Raw genomic sequence first — 13,866 nt, forward strand, 5'->3', positions numbered from 1 at the left:
GTAGCATGCCCCGCACATTCACTATTATAAGACGTTTTTAACTTTTTTATTGAAAAAATTGGGCGTATATAGGCATGCTTTAGTGTGCTTGTTTACTCATTTTGGTCCGTATGAACACTTTTTTTTTAATATGTGAACATTGCTTTTAAAACATTACCATCAGTTCAAGATATGTGAACACTTGTTTCTACATAGCAGTTTTTAAATGTATAAACATTTTTTTAAATACATATGAATGTTTAATTCCATATCCGTGAGTAGCTTTTTTCAACACATGGACATTTTTTCACATACATAACATTTTTCTAAATGAACATTTTTATGCATGTGAGATTTTTTTTTGCAACGGCACCTTAGCCAGCGCATTAAGAACCGAGGCATGTGGGAACGAGGGAACTAACGCGTGTGTTGCACGGTAGTCAACACGCAGGTGGGGAAACCGTGATGACGTGCAGGAGAAAACGAGGTAGTGACGCGTTTGCACACCGTTTATGTTTATCCATCCATGTGTGATAGTACATACATCGCAGACGGTCATTTCTTTGGAATCATGTGAACAACATCGCACATGGCTTTTAAAAAACCTGTGTGTGATGGACCCAATCAATAGGCATTGTGAATTTCTGTTAGCTATGCTCAAGACATCGCACACAGTTTTATTCTTCAGAATGCGCAAGATGAGCTAGCCATGGTGCAGGGTTTGTTTTTGAGGGACACGTTCTATTTTCCAACTATGTGTGATGTCACCATCCCACAAAATTTCACAATATCATGTGAACTGGGAGGCTTAATGGTACTAATCTACACTGGTGACTGGGATGTAGTTTGGCAAAATGAAATTCTCATCAGAATGACATCATGCGAAATAAAAATGTGCCCCATAGAAATATAAAGACCCATAAATCCTTTATGGAGGTTGTTATAGCCGAAAAAGGTGGATTGTTTGGAACAAAAGAATAACTTGTGTTGAGATTCTGCCAATATCACAACCAAAAATCTAGAAAAATATAGTCTGGTTTAGAACTGAATATATGTTCCAATGGAGAGACAAGGTTTATCTCTTTACTAAGAAGGTGATTGATTTAAAAAACACACGTGAGAAAAGCCATGTCCAAACTTTAAAGGGCATGGACTCATGTACAAAAAGTGCTAACCCAACTTCAACATTGAGGTAATGTTAACATTTATTTGAACCATTTTGTTGGTATATGGACAAGAGATGAGATATGAGCAATATCAAAACATTGAAATAAAGGATTAAGTTTCTGATACCCCCCCGGCAATTAGTTTGCAATGAGAGTTTTTTTTGTCAAAGCTTCTTTCAATATAGTTTTCAAACTCTTGAAATTTCTGAAAAACAAAAAGGAGGCAAATCCAATAGAATTTTCTATAGTCATTGTTGAAACTCACATAATGTTTATTTCCACTAATAGATTTAATGGCCGGAACCTAAACATCGTAATACGCAAGTTCTAAAGGAGCACTCGAACAATTTGAAGAATTTTCATAAGGAAGTTGATGAATTTCGGCCTTCTGTGAAACATCACAAACCAAGTCTTTATTCCAATTTTGATGAAAACTCTGAACTACTAGTGCTAAGAACTTTCGGAACATGTCAATGTGACACGAAAGGCTTGGTGGCACCATAGGCAATCTTGTGAGGAGTGCGCTACTTGTGAGCTGCATTGAGATTTTCTCCGAAGAGGAAGGGTGAAACATTGTAGTAGCGGATAGTATTTCCTCAGTAGAGAACAAAGGTTATCAAACCAATAAGAGAACCACGCAAACACACGTCAATAGTACCTACACACAAGAACAAATACTTGCACCCAACACGGGAAAGAGGGTCGTCAATCCCCTTGTACTCGTTAATTGCAAGGATCAAATCTGGTAATATGTGATAGACAAATTGCAAAGTAAAATAAAATAAAGAAAATTGCAGCAAAGTATTTTTGGTTTTTGTAATATGATTAAAATAGACATGTGTGCCATAGTTTTTATTAGAGGCATCTCTCTCATAAAGGTAGCAGACGGTGGGTAGACAAATTACTGTTGGGCAATTGATAGAAAAGCGCATAGTGATGACGTTATTCATGGAAATGATCATGTATATGGGCATTACGTCCGTGACAAGTAGAACAACTCTTGCTTGCATCTACTACTATTACTCCACCAATCGACCGCTATCCAGTATGCACCTACGGTATTAAGTTCATGACAAACAGAGTAATGCTTTAAGCAAGATGACATAATGTTGACAGAATATATAAAACCAAGCAGTATGATTAAACCCCATTGTTTTCCCCTTAGTAGCAACAATAAAAATATGTGCCTCGCTACCCCTTCTGGCACGAGGTGATGACACCGCAAGATGGAACCTACTACAAAGCACCTCTCTCGCTGAAGATAAATCAATTTAGTTAGCCAAACCAAATGGATAGATCAGAGAAAAAAATACAAAGCTATAACAATCATGCATAATAAAGTTCAGAAAAGACTCAGTTACTTTCAATGAATAATCCGATCATAAACTCATAATTTATTGGATCCCAACAAACACACCGCAAAAGAATATTACATCGAATAGAACTCCAAGGCGAACATTGTATTGAAGATCAGAGAGAGAGAGAGAGAGAGAGGGAGAGAGAGAGAGGCATCTAACTAGTCACTATGGACCCATAGGTCTGTGGTGAACAACTCACACATCATCGGACGTGCAACAAGGTTGATGTACAAACCCTCCGTGATTGATTCCCCCTTCGGCAAAGTACCGAAAAAGGCCTTCAGATGGGATCGCGAAAGAACAGAAGGTTGTGGCGGTGGAAAATTGTTTCTGTGGGTGCTTTGGGAGTTTAGGAATATTTTGGAATTTATAGCGCTGGAATTAGGTCAGACGGAGCCAAGAGGGGCCCACAAGGCACCAGGGCGTGTCTACCTCCCCAAGGCACGCCCTATTGCCTTGCCATCTCCTCGTAGGTCTTCTAGTCCTCCCCCGAAGATTCTAGGGTCTCTTATGTCCAGAAAAAGATCGTCAAAAAGTTTCACCGTGCTTGGACTCTGCTTGATGCAGATTTTCTGCAAAACCAAAAACAAGCAGAAAACGACGATTGGCACTAGGCAACCGAGTAAAAGGTTAGTCCCCAAAAATGATATAAAATTGCATATAAAGTGTCTAAAATTGATAATATACTAGGAAAATATTCCGTGTGTTGCAACGGGAGAAAGAATGACTCTTCACCCCAAAGCAAACGCCAATTATCACTAATCAAGTCGGACAAGTAGAGAATAAGTTTGGCAATAATAAATATGATGGATTAATTAACAAGAGGATTTCTTGGCGCTAGTTCGAACCTTAGGGACGTGAATTCTAGTCAACTAATCGGATGAACAATCTTATCCTTAGATTACCATAGTGATGGTAAAAGTATCATACACGCAATGCTTCTTTTCAGATACCGTCATCACATAATAAAAATATGGTATACTTCGTCTCACATCCAGACGTGCATGCTTCTGTCGTGTGTGCTAATCATGAAGCATACCACATTAAAATCATTCATAAAAATGTGTGTTGCTAGTGTCTTGTTTTTCATGGATACAATTTAAGAAGCAGAAGAATGTTATGCTATTGTAGGTTAGATCGTCAATGCCTAGTGAAAAAATACCACATTGTCCTAGTAGTTGGTATGAGTTCGTGAGAGACACAAACATAGTCAAATTGAACCTTATAATAAAAATATATAGCACCAAATCTGACAACACATGCAGAGTTCGAAGCATAATTCCGAGAATAAATACACGTATCTACACGATAAGAGCATCTGCAACCGGTCACCCCATATCCTCCTCAAACGTATGCGAACACGTCCGGTCAGTGACCGAACATGAGAGAGAAGGAAAAAAGTAAGCAATCATACCCCTCATATATCATCCTTATACGTCGTCCGTGAACCCTCATATTGAGGAAAAATGTAGAGAGGATATGGGGGCTTGCGGACGCTCCCGGCAAGTGTACCTCATAGCACGCCGCCCATCTCAGACCATATTTTGTCTTTCTTTATTCAGTCTTTTTTCTCTCTTCATCTTTACCAATCACGCATTTGTGACCGGACATACAAAGGAGAAAATTAGGAGTACGACTGTACGAACGGACAAATAATTGTTCAAAACGTATACATCCCGTCTGCAGACGTTTAGGGAATGGATTTGTTAACTCCGAATGCAGATGCTTTTTATGAGAAGTCAGCCACGCTTGATCTTTAAAAGGAAAAGGAAATCAGCGGCCTCGCTGGCGCTCCACGGTCGTTATTAACTCACACTCACGCTTCTCATCGGCTGGTAGCAAAGTTTATCTGACCTTTATCTCTAGCCTCTGGGCTGACTCTCATATCTTATCCTCTTTTTCTTGGCTTGTTGATTCTGACAACTACAAACGTACTCCCTCCGTTCTGATTTACTTGTCGTGGTTTTAGTTCAAATTTGAACTAAAACCACGACGAGTAAATCGGAACGGAGGGAGTATATAACTTGCTAAGATTTGATCTAGAGGGGCAGTGTGGGACTATTAATTAGAATATAAAATTATAGCATATATAGGTCTAAGGAAACTTTTCTCCCTGCAGCCGTAAGGGAGGTGGGGCAGGTGGCGAGGCTGAATATTTTTAGCGGCCCATGGCAAATAACTGGCCCATTGACGTGCGAAGCTTGTACGAAACCGAACGAAAAGCTCCCGGATACGTGTCAATGATAAGAGATGAAAAACGGCAGATATACAGAGTTAAATATGAAAAAGCTCCCGGATTGGTGTGCTATTTGCAGCATGTTGGGGCATCTCTTCAAGGAGCACGGATCGGGAATCCATCCACCGTCAGCTTTAATTTTCAAAAACCTTTGAGCTTCATGGGTGATGCGCACTGGCCGTCCCGGGGGTGGCCAGGGTCGACGAGGAGGACGCAGAGGTGGGCGTAATGGCGGTCGTGAAAGGGAAGAGCACTTTGATGACCGGGGTGAGGATAACAACAAAGCAGCCGAGGAGGAAGATGCTGACATGGGTGAAGCCGGTCTGAACAGGAAGAGGGTAGCATCTAATGTGGACGAGGTGGCTGGGTCTGGTGTAGCCAAAACCATCCTTATGTTGGAGAATGGGACGAGCACATCAAATCCAGGGGATCCTTTGAGCCCTTCTTCGAAACAAGAGCCGAAGAGAAACAAGCACACACCTCTGGCTAATGACAGGATCAGTGGGAAGAACAACACCAGCAACACACCTTTTGATGCGCGTTTGGCGGGCTCCCTAGAGGGGTCGCGCCTAGCGCAATGAGTCTCCTTTGTTGGAACTGTCGCGGGGCTGGCAAACCCGCGACAGTGAAAGAGCTTCGTGATATGACGAGGCAATATGCCCCTTCTATTCTTTGTATCTTAGAAACACAGATAGAAGGCTCACGTGTTGAGAATTTATCCAGTACTTTAGGTTTCAATAAAAGTTTTGCTGTTAGTAGTTCTGGTAGAAGTGGTGGATTGGGAATTTTTTGGAATGATTCAATAAAAGTGGAAGTTTCTGGTTACTCAGAGTATCACATTGACGTGATTGTTGATGATTTGCTTGGAATAAAATCTAGAGTGACCTTCGTTTATGGGGAAGCTCAGGTAAACGAGAGATACAAAACATGGGATATGCTAAGAGGCATTGCTGGGACAAGCACTCTACCTTGGGCTGTAATTGGAGATTTTAATGAGGTGATACATGGATATGAACATGATGGTGTGGGCAACAGAAGTCAAGCTCAGATGGACGCATTTCGAGACGCACTCGACACATGTGGTCTGATGGATATTGGTTATACAGGGAACAAGTGGACATTTGAGAGAAAAGTGACGGGGGGCACCTTCACCCGAGTTCGGCTTGACAGGTGCGTTGCCACCGCAGAATGGTTGTTGTCCTACCCAGATGCCATTCTTGAGCACAAAAATTCTGCTTCGTCAGATCACTCGGCACTTCTGCTTAGTGTCGACGTGAATGCATGCAGGGGGGGCCCAGGAGCTTTAAATATGAATTGATGTGGGAAAGGGACCCCAGCCTGTTTGAATGTGTTCGGAACAGATGGACAGCGATGGCTGCAGACTCGGTGCATGCACTAAAGGATAAGCTGGGAGGATTGGCTACCGGTCTATCCATCTGGGATCGGGAGACCTTTGGAAGTGTGCGCCAGGAGATAAAAAATCTAAAGGAGCAGCTGGATATGCTCCGATCACAACCGACAAGGGCTGCTCCATCACACATGGAAGTGAAGATAACTGATCGATTAATTGAACTGTACCACCGCGAAGAGATTTTGTGGAGACAAAGGGCAAGGCTGGATTGGTTAGTTCATGGAGACAAAAACACGTATTTTTTCCATCTTCGAGCTAGTCGGCGGCGAAGAAAGAACCAAATTAAAGCCTTGACACGTCCTGACGGGAGCCTCACCGAGGATAAGGCAGAATTGGAAAATATAACCACAGAGTTTTACAAAACACTTTACACTTCAGAGGGGGTTAATAACATGGAAGAGGTCCTCCAGCATGTGCCAGTCAAAGTCACGCCAGCCATGAACAATATGTTGAATGCACCATATCAGGAGGAAGAGGTGAAAAGAGGCCTTTTTCAGATGTTTCCGACTAAGGCTCCGGGACCCGATGGCTTCCCTGCCCATTTTTCCAGCGACATTGGGATATTTGTGGGGAGGAGGTGATGAAGGCGGTGTTGAAAATCATTAACGGGACGGAGTCAGCAGCATGCATTAACGAGACAGTATTGGTACTCATACCAAAGGTAAAAGTCCCGACCCTGCTTTCACAATTTCGACCCATCAGTTTATGTAACGTCCTATATAAGATTGCATCGAAGGTGATTTCTAACCGTCTGAAACAAGTGCTTCCAGAAATAATTTCTGAGGAACAATCAACCTTTGTCCCAGGAAGGCTCATAACTGATAATATCATCACAGCATATGAATGTCTCCATTTTATGAAGAGGAACAGGGCAAAGAAGAACCAGCACAGTGCTCACAAATTGGACATGATGAAGGCCTATGATAGAGTTGAATGGGCATATTTGAGGGCGATCATGATAAAGCTTGGTTTTTCTGAAGGTTGGGTAAACATCATCATGGATATGGTCAGCTCGGTCAAATTTTCTGTCCTAATGAATGGGAGAAAGTTGGAGCAGTTTTTGCCTTCACGAGGTATTAGGCAGGGGGACCCTATATCCCCATACTTGTTCTTGATTGCAGCAGAGGGCCTTTCGTGCCTATTGAAATCAAAGAGTGAGTCATCAAATCTTCATGGTATAACTGTGGCACCTACGGTGCCGCTAGTAAACCATTTACTTTTTGCAGATGACAGCCTGCTGTTTTTTAAGGCCAACAGTATGGGAGCTACAGAGGTCCACCAAACCTTGGATGTGTACTGCCAAGCTTCAGGTCAGCGCATAAATTATGATAAATCGTCAATCTTTTTCAGCAAAGGAGTTCCTGATAGTGTCCACCAGCAAATCAAAGATATATTGCATGTACCCAATGAAACTTTGAATGAAAAGTATCTAGGGATGCCGAGTGATATTGGTACCTCTAAGAATGGAGCGTTTAAGTACTTGAAAGATAGACTCTGGAATGAGGTCCAAGGATGGATAGAGAAACACTTGTCTACGGCGGGCAAAGAAGTTTTGGTCAAAGCAGTTGCACAAGCAGTCCCGGTCTATTCCATGTCATGTTTCAAGTTGCCACGAGGTCTGTGCGAACATCTGAACATGTTGATTCGGAAATTCTGGTGGGGGAGTAAGAATGGAAAACGCAAGCCTAACTGGGTATCATGGAAGGCCATGACACAACCAAAAAACATGGGGGGGGCTTGGGATTCAAAGATTTTGAACTTTTTAACTTGGCCATGTTAGCCAAGCAGGCCTGGAGAATATTGCAAAACCCCGAGTCCCTAAGTGCCCGCATACTGAGAAGTATTTACCTCCCAACTTCCCCCTTTTTGGAAGCTCATCTGGGTAGTCATCCAAGCCAAATCTGGCGAGCGGTAATAGAAGGGAAGGAAGTGCTAAAACAGGGGCTGATTAAACGGATTGGCAATGGAGAGTCAACTGATATTTGGAACGACAATTGGCTGCCCCGTACGGAGATGATGCGGCCCTATGGTAGCAAGGTTGTGAACCCTTCATCACAAGTCTCTGAATTGATAGATGCAACATCGGCCACATGGGATAATGAGAAGGTAGCACAAGTTTTTCTGCCAATGGATGTCTCAATTATCCTACCATACCCCTCTGCACAAGGAATATTCAAGATTTCTGGTCATGGCATTATGAATCATCGGGGGTGTTCACAGTCCAGTCCACATATGCGATGTTGGTTTCTACTAGGCAGAGGAGGGAAGCATGGCTTGAGGAAATCCCCGGCTCCTCGAGTCTGGACTCCGAGGGGAGCACATGGAGATCATTGTGGAAGACAAAGGTGCCCGGCAAAGTCAGGATGTTTCTTTGGAGGCTAGCGAGGCAATCTTTACCCACCGAGGATGTGAGATCTCACAGAAAAATGTCCACATCTAGCTCGTGCGGGCTGTGCGGGGCTTTGGATTCATGGCGTCATTCTCTTTTGGAGTGCACCTCCTCTAGGTGTGTATGGGCCCTGTCTGATGTGAGTCTAACAGAGCAGATGAGTGTATCGACAGAGCCGAACGCCAAGCTCTGGCTCTTGTCTTTGCTAGAATCGTTACCGCATGCATCATTTGTTCAACTAGCGGTGACACTATGGGCAATTTGGTGGGCTCGTCGTCAGGCAATCCACAAAGGAATTTTCCAGAGTCCACACGCCACACACAGTTTTGTCGAGCGCTTTATAGCCGAACTTCATAGTCTGGGAGATGGCGGGGCATCAGCTGCAACTGGTGGCACAAGGATTGCCCCCTGTACTCGTCCCAAGCCTCCGCCTAGAGGCTTTGCAAAGATCCACGTGGATGCAGGGGTTGGCCAGTTCAATAGAGGTGGCTCGGCTGTGGCAACATGCAGGGATGATCAAGGAAACTACCTGGGTAGCTCGGCATTAGTGATCCCGGGGGTAGTTGATGTGGCGACGTTAGAAGCCATCGCCTGCCGTGAAGCTCTGTCCTTGGCAGAAGATTTGAACGTTCATGACCTGATTATCACTTCGGACTCCAAGAAGGTGATCAACGACATAAACAGAGGCTATGGAGGAAAGCACGGGGCTATTATCTCGGAGATTTTCTTTCGAGCCGCTGCCTTTAATTGTATCTTTGTTTTTGAGGGTCGTGCATCTAATGGTGATGCTCATACTATAGCTAGATCTTCGCTTTCTCTTCAACGGGGGCGCCATATTTGGCTTGTTCATCCCCATGCAAACTATATCCCACAAACTGTGGCTTATAATCAATAAAGTGTGTTTTTACCCCTAAAAAAACGAAACCGAACGAAAATTATAAGAGGAGGTGGACGGACGGATGAAACCGAACAAAAATTATAAGAGGAGGTGGACGAACCAAAAAACGGACGAAATTACGGTGGTAAGAAGCGATAGCCCTTTTATTAGTAGGTATAGATATAGAATAGTATGAAACAATAAAAAAATTATAGATATGTCGGTGACGTATCAGGGTGCTCTATGAGATGCTAGAGGATAGAGACCAATCCTAGCCCTTCTCTCCAGAAGAACTTTCCTCGTCTCCTCATCCTCAAGACAAAATAATTTCTTGTAAAGTTCAAGAACGAATTTATTGTGTGTGACAAAGTGATTTGTGGATAGGATATTTTTGGTTGCACGGGGAACATAAAAGAACATTTTAAAGATGCAATGTTTAGCAAGAGGAAGGAATCATAGAGTGACTAATATGCCTGATTTTCATATGTGAAGCACTGATGCCATGAACTTGATCATTCGACGGTACCTATTTATGGTGGTCAACTTGTCGACCCCCTAGTAATATGATATGTGGCAGCACTGTCCATGTACTAGTTCGTGTCCACCTCGTAGGTGGAGGCAAATCCAACAACACTCTCTCCAGGATTGATTTACTAGCGCTCAAAGCGCTTCCAATGGTCCACTACTTATTTTCCATCCTTCAGACACAATTGGCAATTGGGGACACCGAAGAAGCATACTTTCAATCTATTAAAAGGATCAAGATGACCCTACCGCGGGTCGAATAGGGAGAAATACAATTTTAGTTAATTATTAGCAAGCTTAGGCTATGGCGAATATAAAGTTGTGCCTAAACAATTGTTGCGGTGACATAAATAAACGTATATGGTGAATGCAACAAGATATAGTGAATGCAATGCCAAGTGGTCAAAGTAAACCACAAGTGAGGAGCTAAGATTAGAGATTAGCAAAGACCATATACAAGGATGTATCCTGATGTTCACTTCCTTGGAGGGAAACTAGTCGTCATTGGAGGGATGAGTGTTACCATGAAGGCTCATCCTATTCTCCTTGATATATCACAACGGATACGATTAGCATTAGTGGTAGACCTTAAGTCAGACTCCAAACCTTAAAGAATTTGGGGGTAAATCACAAGTTGATTCCTCACCGAAGACTCCTACTGCCTAGGAGTCCCTAGCCTCCAAGAGTAACAAGATCAAGGTGTTGGGGAACGTAGTAATTCAAAAAAAAAATCCTACGGTTAGATGCATAGCAACAAGATGGGAGAGTGTGTCCACGTATCCTCGTAGACCGAAAGTGGAGGCGTTATGTTAACGCGGTTGATGTAGTCGAACGTCTTCATGATCCAACCGATCCAAGTACCGAACGTACGGCACATCCGTGTTCAGCACACGTTCAACACGATGACGTCCCTCGAGCTCTTGATCCACTAGAGGGTCGAGGGAGAGTTCCGTCAGCACGACGGCGTGGTGACAGTGTTGGTGATGTGATCCGTGCTGAGATTCGCCTAAGCACTACAACAATATGACCGAGGTGGTAAACTGTGGAAGGGGGCACCGCACACGGCTAAGAAACAGCTGTTGTGCCTTTGGGGTGCCCCCTGGCCACGTATATAAATGAGGGGGAGGAGGAGGCCAGCGGCCAAGGAGGGCGCGCCAAGGGGGGAGTCCTACTTGGACTCCTAGTCCAAGTAGGATTTGGCCCCCCCTCCTTCCTTCCAACGAAGAGGGAAAGGGGAAGGGAGAGAGAGGGAGAAGGAAAGAGGGGGGTCGCGCCCCCTCCCCTTGTCCAATTTGGATTGGGGCAAGGGGGCGCGCGCCACCTCCCATAGCCTGCCTCCTCTCCTCCACTATGGCCCAATAGGCCCAATAACTTTCCCGGGGGGTTCCGGTAACCTCCCGGTACTCCAAAAAATCCCTGATCTTCTTCGAAACCATTCCGGTGTCCATATATAACCTTCCAATATATCAATCTTTACCTCTTAACCATTTTGAGACCCCTTGTCATGTCTGTGATCTCATCCGGAACTCTGAACAAACTTCAGTCACCAAAACACATAACTCATAATACAAATCGTCATCGTACGTTAAGCGTGTGGACCCTACGAGTTAGAGAACTATGTAGACATGACCGAGACACATCTCTAGTCAATAACCAATAGCGGAACCTGGATGCTCATATTGGCTCCTACATATTCTACGAAGACCTTTATCGGTCAAACCGCATAACAACATACGTTATTCCCTTTGTCATCGGTATGTTACTTGCCCGAGATTCGATCGTCGGTATCATCATACTTAGTTCAATCTCGTTACCGGCAAGTCTCTTTACTATATCGTAATGCATCATCCCGCAACTAACTCATTAGTCACATTGCTTGAAAGACTTATAGTGATGTGCATTACCAAGAGGGCCCAAAGATACCTCTCCGATACACGGAGTGACAAATCCTAATCTTGATCTATGCCAACTCAACAAACACCTTCGGAGACACCTTTAGAGCATCTTTATAATCACCCAGTTACGTTGTGACGTTTGATAGCACACAAGGTGTTGCTCCGGTATTCGGGAGTTGCATAATCTCATAGTCATGAAGAAAGCAATAGCAATAAAACTAAACGATCATAATGCTAAGCTAACGGATGGGTCTTGTCCATCACATCATTCTCTAATGATGTGATCCCGTTCATCAAATGACAACACATGTTTATGGTTAGGAAACATAACCATCTTTGATCAACGAGCTAGTCAAGTAGAGGCATACTAGGGACACTCTATTTTGTCTATGTATTCACACATGAACTAAGTTTCCGGTTAATACAATTCTAGCATGAATAATAAACATTTATCATGATATAAGAAAATATAAGTAACAACTTTATTATTGCCTCTAGGGCATATTCCTTCACAAGGGGCAAATGCTCAACACTTGCTCAAATCACGATCTGCTTGGGTGAAATCTCTCTCAAGGACTCTCACAAATCTCCAACTCCAAGGAACCTTTGATTTTGGTGTGGGCATAAGGAGAGGGAATTTTTCTCAGATCTAAGGTTCTTATTTTTTGTTGGTCAAACCCTCCACGAAGTGGTGAAGGGCAGTAGCGAAGCTACACAATTTTTTTTGGGCGGGCCAAGTTGAAGGAACGCATTGTTTTTCTCCCACATGACCCAAATTTTGCCTTCATTATTCACTGTTTTGATCGTGGATTGGGCGGGTCACGACCATTTTTTGTTTCAACTAAGCTCCGCCTCTGGTGAAGGGGTATATATAGTGGGGAGAAAACTAGATGTTTGGTGCAGAAAATCAATGGCCGGACAGTCCGGCCGCTGGAACTAGTTCAACCCAACACAAACAATAGAGAAAAGGGTCCCTCTGCAGTACAGTCCGGCTATGTTGTGGCTGGGTGATTGATAACCCACAAGTATAGGGGATCGCAACAGTTTTCGAGGGTAGAGTATTCAACCCAAATTTATTTATTCGACACAAGGGGAGCTAAAGAATATTCTCAAGTATTAGCAGCTGAGTTGTCAATTCAACCACACCTGGAAACTTAGTATCTGCAGCAAAGTGTTTAGTAGCAAAGTAATATGATAGTGGTGGTAACAGTAACAAAAGTAAAGACAGCAAAAGTAATGCTTTTGGTATTTTGTAGTAATTGTAAAAGTAGCAACGGAAAAGTAAATAAGCGAGAACCACTATATGGAAAACTCGTAGGCACCGGATTAGTGATGGATAATTATGCCGGATGCGGTTCGTCATGTAACAGTCATAACATAGGGTGACACAGAACTAGCTACAACTCATCAATGTAATGTAGGCATGTATTCCGTATATAGTCATACATGCTTATGGAAAAGAACTTGCATGGCATCTTTTGTCCTACCCTCCCGTGGCAGTGGGGTCCTATTGGAAACTAAGGGATATTAAGGCCTCCTTTTAATAGAGAACCGGAACAAAGCATTAACACATAGTGAATACATGAACTCCTCAAACTATGGTCATCACCGGGAGTGGTCCCGATTATTGTCACTTCGGGGTTGCCGGATCATAACACATAGTAGGTGACTATAGACTTGCAAGATAGGATCAAGAACTCACATATATTCATGAAAACATAATAGGTTCAGATCTGAAATCATGGCACTCGGGCCCTAGTGACAAGCATTAAGCATATCAAAGTCATAGCAACATCAATCTCAGAACATAGTGGATACTAGGGATCAAACCCTAACAAAACTAACTCGATTACATGATAAATCTCATCCAACCCATCACCGTCCAGCAAGCCTACGATGGAATTACTCACGCACGGCGGTGAGCATCATGAAATTGGTGATGGAGGATGGTTGATGATGACGACGACGACGAATCCCCTCTCCGGAGCCCCGAACGGACTCCAGATCAGCCCTCCCGAGAGAGATTAGGG

This window comes from Triticum aestivum, chromosome 4B, assembly GCF_018294505.1.
Source record: "Triticum aestivum cultivar Chinese Spring chromosome 4B, IWGSC CS RefSeq v2.1, whole genome shotgun sequence".
Classification (NCBI taxonomy): Eukaryota; Viridiplantae; Streptophyta; class Magnoliopsida; order Poales; family Poaceae; genus Triticum; species Triticum aestivum.